Source organism: Triticum dicoccoides, chromosome 5A (genome assembly GCF_002162155.2).
Source record: "Triticum dicoccoides isolate Atlit2015 ecotype Zavitan chromosome 5A, WEW_v2.0, whole genome shotgun sequence".
Lineage (NCBI taxonomy): Eukaryota > Viridiplantae > Streptophyta > Magnoliopsida > Poales > Poaceae > Triticum > Triticum dicoccoides.
Window position 1 is genome coordinate 537,598,252 of NC_041388.1, and position 10,532 is coordinate 537,608,783.

A 10,532-nucleotide genomic window follows, 5' to 3' on the forward strand; every position below is an offset into this window, starting at 1 on the left:
CTAGCACTCTGAGTTCAAATCCGCGCGCCAATGTGGAGCTGTCTAGAAACTACTATTGTAGACCAATATAAAGCAAATGGGACTCTCGCTGCTGCACCCAAAGAAGCCAAACGCTGGTCATGGCATTCTTCAGATTGAACGGATTGTGAGGACTTCATCTTCTGTTCTACTTCGTGAAGGACCAAGGTACGGGTGGATCTTCTTACTTGTGCAATTGTAGATGTGCAATGACAGAAATGACTGATCTGATTAGGAGACCAAGCACCAGTACTAGAGGAATGGTTTACTATGCTTAGATTGCTATGCTAGCCCACTTCTATTCTAATATGGTTTTTACACAATAAATGCCAGCACTGATAATTAGCGAATATAGCAGTTTGATTTTTTATTCATCTATTGGCATAGATTGCTGGACCACGGATAGCCACATCCTTGTCAATTGATGTTATACTTTTGTAGTACCACATTATACTTGTATTGCGATATTGCTTACAATTGAAATCTTGAAGTATAGTTTCTTAAGTTAACCAAATAGTAAATATGCATTGGTACTAAATATGCACATAAATACTCAGTGGCAGCTCCAACTACAATTGGAATTTTTTTCTCACCGAATCACTGATTGTTAAAATGACGATCCACATGGCAGGTCCAAAAGATACTCATCAAGCTTAGAAAATAGAAGTCTCCAGGAGAAACCCTTGGATTTAGGTGTGAAACTGAATAATCACAAGGTCAGGACATGCTGGGTGAGTTAGGTTGAATATTCAGTATGTGCGAGTGCATCATGCTTCATACTCCCACTGTTGACTGGAAGTTGTGAAGCCTATTATTAGACATGCTTGGAAACTATTGTGATAGGTTCTACGGAAATGCTGTGAAAAAATCATACTTGATCACTTCTGTATACTACTATGTTCTGATTTGTAGTTTTTGGCTACCATACATTTGCATATCATTTGTTTTATTCATATTGTTACTTGATGATGATGAAAGTTATCATATGTGCAATTTCAGATCTAAATATAAATTGCTCTAAATTTATCATACATGTCATTGGCTTAAAACAAAATATCATGTTGTCTTTTGGCAAAGAATAGTATTCTTGTTAGATTACATATAACATTCCTATTGGCTTTTGTGTTTTGAGCTTTTAATTCATTTGGCTAACCTCATACTCTTCTGTTTTGGGGAGAAATAATCAGGTCTTGCGCCCAAATGTTACAATCCTCGTGCCAACAAAGCAATAAAGGAAAACAAAAAGGTTGCTATCTTGTCCCTTATCGCTTGGCGGAACAATCTTTTTGCATATATTTGTATAATCTGACTATTGGTTCAACTTTAAATAACACAGTGGTCGATGACAATAATAAGTCCCACAAAACTGGGCCCAATGGCATGCCACCGACTCAGACAGGTCTATTTATACGCGAGCCGACATGTGTGACACATTTGAGTTACTCGTCTTCTTCGGATGATGAAGTGAAAAACCAATCAGCTGTGATTTTTCCTACTAATAATGGTATGCTGACATCAATTGAGTACTTGGAGCGAGGAGAAAGTTCCAAAGGTAAGTCTATAAGGCGAAAGTGTGTGCTTATGTAATTTTGTTTACCCACTTAATTAATTCATCGTAAAATACTATAGGGCAAAAGCGTGCACGCGAAGCACTAAGATATGCTAGCCGTACCCCTGAACAAATCCAAGCAAGGTGAGAATGTGTGAGAGCACGTCGGCAAAATTTAACACCAAATGAGAAGGAAAGGATTAATGCACAGAGAAGAGAGAAAAGACAATGCATGACACTTGATGAGAGGAATGCAAGCCAGCGAGCACGTAGGCAAAGTTTGACGCTAGATGAGAGGCAAGAAAGAAATGCACGCCAGCGAGCACGTAGGAAAAGCCTACCACCCGAAGAGCGGCAACCACTCCTAGCTCAGCGTAAAGCAAGCTACGCAGCCAAACGAGATACCCTCTATAAGGATTCTGTCGCAATGCAGTGCCCTAAAGGTTCGTTGGTGGGACATCTATCATCAAGCTCTTATGTCTTTAGCTGCCCAAGTACGCTGGCGCAAACTTCTGCTATGGTTCAAGGTAATTCTCACATACACATTCGTTTATCTCACCAATTTTTTCAAAGGTTGAGCCGGTATTTTACACTATCATTGAAATAACAGGTAATCTTGAAAGCATACCTAAAGCGGTGGAACAGGATCACATAGTTTTCACTAACACAGGTATGCTTATGGTGTGGATGCCTTCTTTTCATTACTGATTATATTATAATTTTTTCAAAGGTTGAGCCGGTATTTTACACTATCATTGAAATAACAGGTAATCTTGAAAGCATACCTGAAGCGGTGGAAGAGGATCACAGAGTTTTCACTAACACAGGTATGCTTATGGTGTGGATGCCTTCTTTTCATTACTGATTATATTATAACACACATTCAGAACCATCCTTATAACTTAGAATGGACAATTCATTATTGGCTCCCAATGGCTTCATATGTCTAGGTTCCCCAACAGAAAGCTTTGTTGCGGACGATAATCAGTCTGAAGAAGAAGATGATGAGTACTTCATATTTGCTGGCAGAGGTATTGCCATTGTCGTGGATGCCTTACTTCCCTACATGTATTGCACAAAAACTGCAAGACCTATATAACACTATTCATCTCATGTATATGTAGGCGATGATGAAGACTGTGATGACATGATGGATGCATTTACAGTAGTTCCTGATCCATATGATCGTGTCTACGAGAATATAGCTGTAAGTACTCACACGCTGGCACCTAAACCTGATTGCAAGCATTGTGGTGCAAAGAGGTTCCAGTATGAGACAAATGGATTTTGTTGCCGGTCTGGAAAAGTTAAGTTGGCACACTTAGAACCACCCTTGGAACTTAAAATGCTATACACAAGTTCAGATCCCAATGCCGTGCATTTTAGGGATAACATTCGATACTTCAATGGACACTTTTCATTCACTACCCTTGGAGTCAGTCTAGACAACAGATACACAAACATGAAGTCAGGAGTCTATACGTTTTGAGCTCACGGTCAGATTTACCACAACATCTTCTCATTTGGTCCAACTCAAGATGGGCCAAAGTATTTGGAACTCTACTTCTATGATGACGATCTCGGTTTACAACATAGGTTTCGGAGCTCCCCGAACCTAGACCGAGATGTCATTCAAAGGCTTGTTGACATCCTGAAGGATAATCCTTATTCTGAAACGTTCAGGAATCTAGGTGGAGTCGATGACCTTGAGGAATACCGTATTGAACTGAACACCGACATGAGGTTGGACCAACGGAGGTATAATGTGCCTATATCATCAGAGGTTGCAGCTATTTGGGTTGAGGGTAGTGAACTCTATAAGTACTTTGAGCGTAGCATAGTATTGTTCGGCAACGACAACAAGAGATATAGCATCCAACCATATTATGGATGTTATGATCCGTTATCTTACCCTTTATTCTTCCCAAGAGGGGAGATTGGTTGGCATCCTGAAATCCCAAAGAATGGTGTCAGCTTGAATGAGATGCTTCAGTCCCGTTGCAGTGGTCGACAGAGTCTAGGTAATTCATATAACGAAAATAACATGTGTTAATGTTGTTTATCCTCATTGTACTCACTTTTCCTGATTCCCAATATTGTCCTTTTGTTATCTCTCATTTTATAGGTTCATATAAAAATAGTCGATTATGGGTCTCCATTAGAGACTACTATTGCTACAAGTTTCAAATGCGTCGTGGTGTATTTAACACCATGCTATACGGTAAAGGACTATTCCAACAATATGTGGTTGATATGTACATCAAGGTTGAAAGCTCAAGATTGGACTATATAAAAAACACTAGAAACAAATACGTGCTGATCTATACCAAGGTGTTATCGATAGCCTTCAAGCCAGGGAAAACCATGCGGATGAAGTGGGCAAACGGACTATAGTTCCTTCATCATTTATTGGGGGAAGAAGAGATAGGAGACGAAGATACCTTGATGCCATGACCTTGGTGCAAAAGTATGTAAACCCTGTATGTGTTTTTTTTATATAATAAAATGCTGTGGAGTGTAAGCCCTGCAGTCTTCATGGTCAAAAAAAAGTATAGGAAGCCAGATATTTTTTTAACCATGACTTGCAACCCTAATTGGGATGAAATAATTAGTGAGCTAGAGCCTGGATAAACCCCACAGGATCATCCTGATCTTATTGTACGAGTATTTTGAGCAAAGTTGGAAGACCTCAAGATACAACTTTTTAAAAGGCACATTCTTGGTAAGGTAGCAGCATATGTGTATGTAGTTGAGTTCCAGAAAAGAGATCTACCACATGCTCATTTCCTCCTAATCATGGAGGGGAGGTACAAGCTAACATGCCCAGAGCAATATGACTGTCTCATATCTGCTGAATTGCCAGACAAATCCAAGTATCCTGAGTTGTACAAAATGGTCGTGAAGCACATGATGCATGGTCCGTGTGGAGTCCTAAACCCCAAGAACGTGTGCATGCAGAAAGGTAGCTGCAAGAACTATTATCCACGACCATTTAATGTGTCAACCCTTCAGGGAAAGGACTCATATCCCATATATAGGAGGAGAGATGATGGACGCCGTGCAAAGGTACGTGGCCAAGAGTTAGACAATAGGTGGGTTGTTCCATATAATCCTTACCTACTAAGAAGGTATAATTGCCACATCAATGTCGAGGTTTGCTCAAGCATAAAAGCTGTAAAGTACCTCTTTAAATACATATATAAGGGGCATGATCGAGCATCTGTTTCTATCGATGAGGTGGATAGTGATAGGAACATTGATGAGATAAAGCAATACCGAGATTCCAGGTGGGTTACTCCACCAGAAGCATTATGGAGGATATATGGTTTTGACCTTAGTCAGATATTTCCATCTGTTAGACAACTCCAACTCCACCTCCCTAATATGCACATGGTGTCGTTTCCAGCGGGTGCAAATCTGAATGATGTCCTCTCTCAAGAAGGAGCTTCCAAGACCATGCTAACTGAGTATTTTGAGGCAAACAAGAAATATGAGTTGGCTCGAGGAATTTTATATAAGGATTTCCCATCTTATTTTGTTTGGATGTCAGGTGGAAAGTATTGGAAAAGGAGGGATGAACGCACACAGATTGGGAGAATTGTGTCTGCACATCCAGCTGAAGGGGAGAGGTATTATCGTAGAGTGCTTCTAAACCATGTCACAGGTTCTACATCCTTCCAAGACCTTAGAACAATGAATGGTATTGTTTACTCGACATTCCATGAAGCTGCTGAAAGGAGGGGTGTTATTGAGTCAGATAATACTATCAACGAGTGTCTTGATGAGGCTAAGGTTTTTCATATGCCATCTTCCATTCAGAGGCTATTTGCCACTATATTGGTCTTTTGTGAACCCAGCAATGTGCGTGGCCTATGGGACAGACACATGGAAGCTATGACAGAAGACTATCGACTAACACAAATGTGCCCCCATGCAGTTGAGCAGATGGCATTATTAGATATAAAGAATATGCTTGAATCGATGGGTAAGGACATATCATCATTCCCTCTCCCAGAAAGACAAGTCATATGATGCCTCGGATAATGAGTCTAGGGAGATCATAGAGGAGTCCACGATAGAGGTGGACCCAGAACACCTTGGCTTGTCATCTTTCCTAAACCCAGAACAGAGATATGCATATGATGAGATACTTGCGACCATCAATAGTGGCCAAGGAGGTGTGTTCTTTGTTGATGGACCCAGAGGCACGGGAAATACTTATCTGTACAAAGCACTACTTGCAAAAGTACGTGCCGAGGGTAAAATAGCTGTTGCAACAGCGACATCAGGCGTTGCTGCATCCATCTTGCCTGGAGGGAGGATTGCACACTCAAGGTTTAAAATACCATTGAACACCGAAGATGGTGGGATCTGCAGTTTCACCAAGCAAAGTGGGACAGCTAAGCTTCTTATGAGGGCGTCCTTCATAATTTGGGACGAGGCCTCCATGACAAAGCGGCAGGCGGTCGAGGCCCTTGACAATAGCATGAGGGACATCATGGCTCGACCTGACCTGCCGTTTGGTGGAAAGACAATTGTGTTTGGGGGAGACTTCAGACAAGTGCTTCCTGTTGTTCGTAAGGGAACAAGGTCCCAAATAACTGACGCGATGCTGCGTAAGTCTTACCTTTGGGAGAATATGAGACAACTAAGACTTGTTCGTAATATGAGGGCTCAGACCAATCCATGGTTTGCTGATTACCTTCTTCGTGTTGGGAATGGCACTGAAGATACCGTGGATGATGATTACATACGGCTTCCAGATGAGATTTGTGTACCATACACCAGCGACGCCACTGATATTGATAAGCTTATTGAAAGTGTTTTCCAGATGACCCTAGAAAAAAACCTCTTGGATCGAAATTACATAACGTCCCGAGAAATTTTGTCAACTCGGAATGAGTACGTTGACAAGATTAACATGAAAATGATTGAGAGGTTTCCTGGGGAGGAAATGATATACTACAGTTTTGATCACGCGGAGGATGATCCACACAACTACTACCCTGCAGAATTCTTGAATTCATTAACACCTAATGGGCTACCTCCCCATATCCTAAAGCTGAAAATTAATTGCCCTATTATATTGTTACGCAACATTGACCCAGCGAGTGGTTTGTGCAATGGGACGAGGTTGATTGTCCAAGGATTCATGAGGAATGCAATAGATGCTGAGATTGTGTTGGGCCAGCATGCTGGTAAGAGGGTGTTCCTTCCTCGAATTCCTCTTTGCCCATCAGACGATGAGATGTTTCCATTTATGTTCAAGAGGAAGCAGTTTCCAGTTAGACTTAGCTTTGCTATGACCATTAACAAGGCACAAGGACAAACTATACCAAATGTTGGTGTATACCTCCCTGAACCGGTATTTTCACACGGGCAGCTCTATGTTGCTCTTTCTAGAGCTACATCTAGAAGTAATATGAAGATTCTTACTGTACCGGGTAAAAAAAAGGAAGTCCAGTCCAACTCCACAGCAAATATTACAAAGAACATAGTCTACAAAGAAGTTCTCAGCATGTAGTCCAAGGTATAAATCACTCAAGTACAATTTGGTTGCCGTAAAAATTATACCTATCTAACTAGGGTCATGTGGAGGATTTACGGAAAGACAACTTAGATACTTGCTTTAGTGTTGATGATTTTTTGTAACAACAATTATATGTGTGTTTGAATTGTTTTTAGTAGTTTCCTTTGTTACTCCCATTGTTAAAAATAATAATAATAATTCAAACAATGCCGACAGCAGGTTGCTTTGTCATCAACGCATTTCATTTGGTTGGTAGCTCCACATCCAATTTTCAGGGCACACCCTGAATATTTGTTTCCTTTCTGTCTGTTATTGGCATTTTGTTTTTCTTCGCAGAAACCTGGTTGATGTAACAAAGTTACAAGTAGTCCAATACTAATATTTTTGTATCTACATGCATGTGGACTCACCCCTTCTAAATACATATGATTCAAAAACATCTTTTACTTAACAATTTGTTTCTTTGCTTCCGTACAAAATGTACAAGTGTTGTTCAATGTTTTTTCCTTTTCCTAAATATACTACAGAGTACATACCCTCTACAAGCTCCTTGTTTTTTCGTTTGTCTAAATATACTACAGACCATTATATATATGCAGTACTAATTACCTTATTTCCTTTTAGGTGAGAAGATGGATGAAGCCAGAGCTCGAGGGCCAACATTGTTAGCATAGATGGTTTTCAGCAAACGACTAAAAGAAGGTCCTGGGGATCCAAACAATGTAGTTTTGTGTGTTTGTCAGTTCCTAACATCTTGAGCAACCTTGCAGAAAGGAGCTCTTTGAGGACTGTTGTGACATAGATCCAGCAAGCTGGTGATGGTGGTGCAGGAAGTGTATGGGCGTCGACATGGCTGGAACCCCATGGTCATGAGACTAGCGATGTAGTCGTCGTCGTCCTTTTTGTGCTCTCCTGTGTTGGTCTATTTTGGGATTCTGTGTACAATATCTTTTTTTTCTGTATGAGAGTTAACTGCAGTTTGTCAGGTTACTGGTTGACGATGCTCTTGTTCATGTTACCAAGGATGATGTAGGGAGTAGTTGTTTACGCATGTTGGGTTTGGGCGGCTAATGCTCAGCCCGTATGGTGTGTGTATGTGCGTGTGTGTATTAGGTTTGGGTGGCTAATGCCCAGCCCGTATGGTGTGTGTATGTGCGTGTGTGTAATACTGAAAAATTCTATATTGTTTGCATTTACTATTCATTTGGATGTATGTAAGCTTGGGAACATAATTGAATATTTGGAAAAGCATATTGATAACATACATGGGATGACCCGACATACGTCAATTTGAACACATGCATAGTTATTCCGTGCAACGCATGGGCATCTTACTAGTACGTTATTTATACATGTGATTGCACTTTGATATATACATTGATGTACTGTTTGCCAGCATACTGATCCAGGGATGGCACGGATACACAGAGGCTTGACCGTTTGAGGTCGGGTCGCTACAACTATCCTTTTTCCACACTTGTGCTTCAAAGTAGCGCCATGTTCTTCATATAGAGAGTCTCTTGAGTTATCACTTTCATATACTAGTGGGAATTTTCATTATAGAACTTGGCTTGTATATTCCAACGATGGGCTTCCTCAAATGCCCTAGGTCTTCATGAGCAAGCAAGTTGGATGCACACCCACTTAGTTTCAGTTAGAGCTTTCATATACTTATAGCTCTAGTGCATCTGTTGCATGGCAATCCCTACTCACTCACATTGATATCTATTGATGGGCGTCTCCATAGCCTGTTGATACGCCTAGTTGATGTGAGACTATCTTCTCCTTTTTGTCTTCTCCACAACCACCATTCTATTCAACCTATAGTGCTATGTCCATGGCTCACGCTCATGTATTGCATGAAGGTTGAAAAGGTTTGAGAACATCAAAAGTATGAAACAATTGCTTGGCTTGTAATCGGGGTTGTGCATGATGTGAGTATTTTGTGTGGTGAAGATGGAGCATAGCCAGACTATATGATTTTGTAGGGATAACTTTCTTTGGCCATGTTATTTTGAAAAGACATGATTGCTTTATTAGTAGGCTTGAAGTATTATTGTTTTTATGCCAAATGATAGACTATTTCTTTGAATCACTCGTGTCTTAATATTCATGCCATGATTAGATATGTGATCAAGATTATGCTAGGTAGCATTCCACATCAAAAATTATCTTTTTATCATTTACCTACTCGAGGACGAGCAGGAATTAAGCTTGGGGATGTTGATACGTCTCCGTTGTATCTATAATTTTTGATTGTTCCATGCCAATATTATTCAACTTTCATATACTTTTGGCAACTTTTTATACTATTTTTGCGACTAACATATTGATCCAGTGCCCAGTGCCAGTTCCTGTTTGTTGCATGTTTTTTGTTTCGCAGAATATCCATAATAAACGGAGTCCAAACGGAATAAAAACTGACGGAGATTTTTTTGGAATATATACGATTTTTGGGAAGAAGAATCCACGTGAGACGATGCTCGAGGGGCCCACGAGGTAGGGGGCGCGCCCTGGGGAGGCAGGCGCGCCCCTGACCCTCGTGGCCACCCCATAAGGCAGTTGATGCCCTTCTTTCTCTGCAAGAAAGCTAATATCCGGATAGAGATCGTGTCAAAATTTCAGCCCAATCGGAGTTACGGATCTCCAGGAATATAAGAAACGGCGAAAGGGAAGAATCTGAGAACGCAGAAACAGAGAGAGAGACAGAGAGACAGATCCAATCTCGGAGGGGCTCTCGCCCCTCCCATGCCGTGGAGGCCATGGAACAGAGGGGAAACCCTTCTCCCATCTAGGGAGGAGGTCAAGGAAGAAGAAGAAGGAGGGGGGCTCTCTCCCCCTCGCTTCCGGTGGCACCGGAGTGCCGCCGGGGGCCATCATCATCACCGCGATCTACACCAACACCTCCGCCATCTTCACCAACGTCTCCATCACCTCCCCCCTCTATCTATAGCGGTCCACTCTCCCGCAACCCGTTGTACCCTCTACTTGAACATGGTGCTTTATGCTTCATATTATTATCCAATGATGTGTTGCCATTCTATGATGTCTGAGTAGATTTTCGTTGTCCTATTGGTGGTTGATGAATTGCTATGATTGATTTAATTTGCTTGTGGTTATGTTGTTGTCCTTTGGTGCCCATCATATGATTGCACGTCACCCTAGGGTTAGTTGTATGTTGATAGGACTATGTATTGGAGGGCAAGAGTGATAGAAGCTTCAACCTAGCATAGAAATTGATGCATACGGGATTGAAGGGGGACCAATATATCTTAATGCTATGGTTGGGTTTTACCTTAATGAACATTAGTAGTTGCGGATGCTTGCTAATAGTTCCAATCATAAGTGCATAAATTCCAAGTCAGGGATGACATGCTAGCAGTGGCCTCTCCCACATAATACTTGCTATCGGTCTAGTAAAGTAGTCAATTGCTT

The 10,532-nt window shown here is 41.2% G+C and overlaps 2 long non-coding RNA genes across 2 annotated transcripts; both read left to right on the forward strand.

Annotated features, from left to right (window-relative positions):
• The first annotated feature begins 681 nt into the window (after positions 1-681).
• LOC119298655 lies at positions 682-1,417 on the forward strand. The gene is made up of 3 exons (XR_005145903.1): positions 682-734; positions 1,206-1,264; positions 1,355-1,417. It is a non-coding gene; the product is annotated as an uncharacterized LOC119298655 (long non-coding RNA).
• Positions 1,418-2,206: 789 nt separating this feature from the next.
• Positions 2,207-2,599, forward strand: LOC119297758. Its single transcript, XR_005145728.1, has 3 exons — positions 2,207-2,237; positions 2,335-2,394; positions 2,518-2,599. It is a non-coding gene; the product is annotated as an uncharacterized LOC119297758 (long non-coding RNA).
• Positions 2,600-10,532: the final 7,933 nt, after the last annotated feature.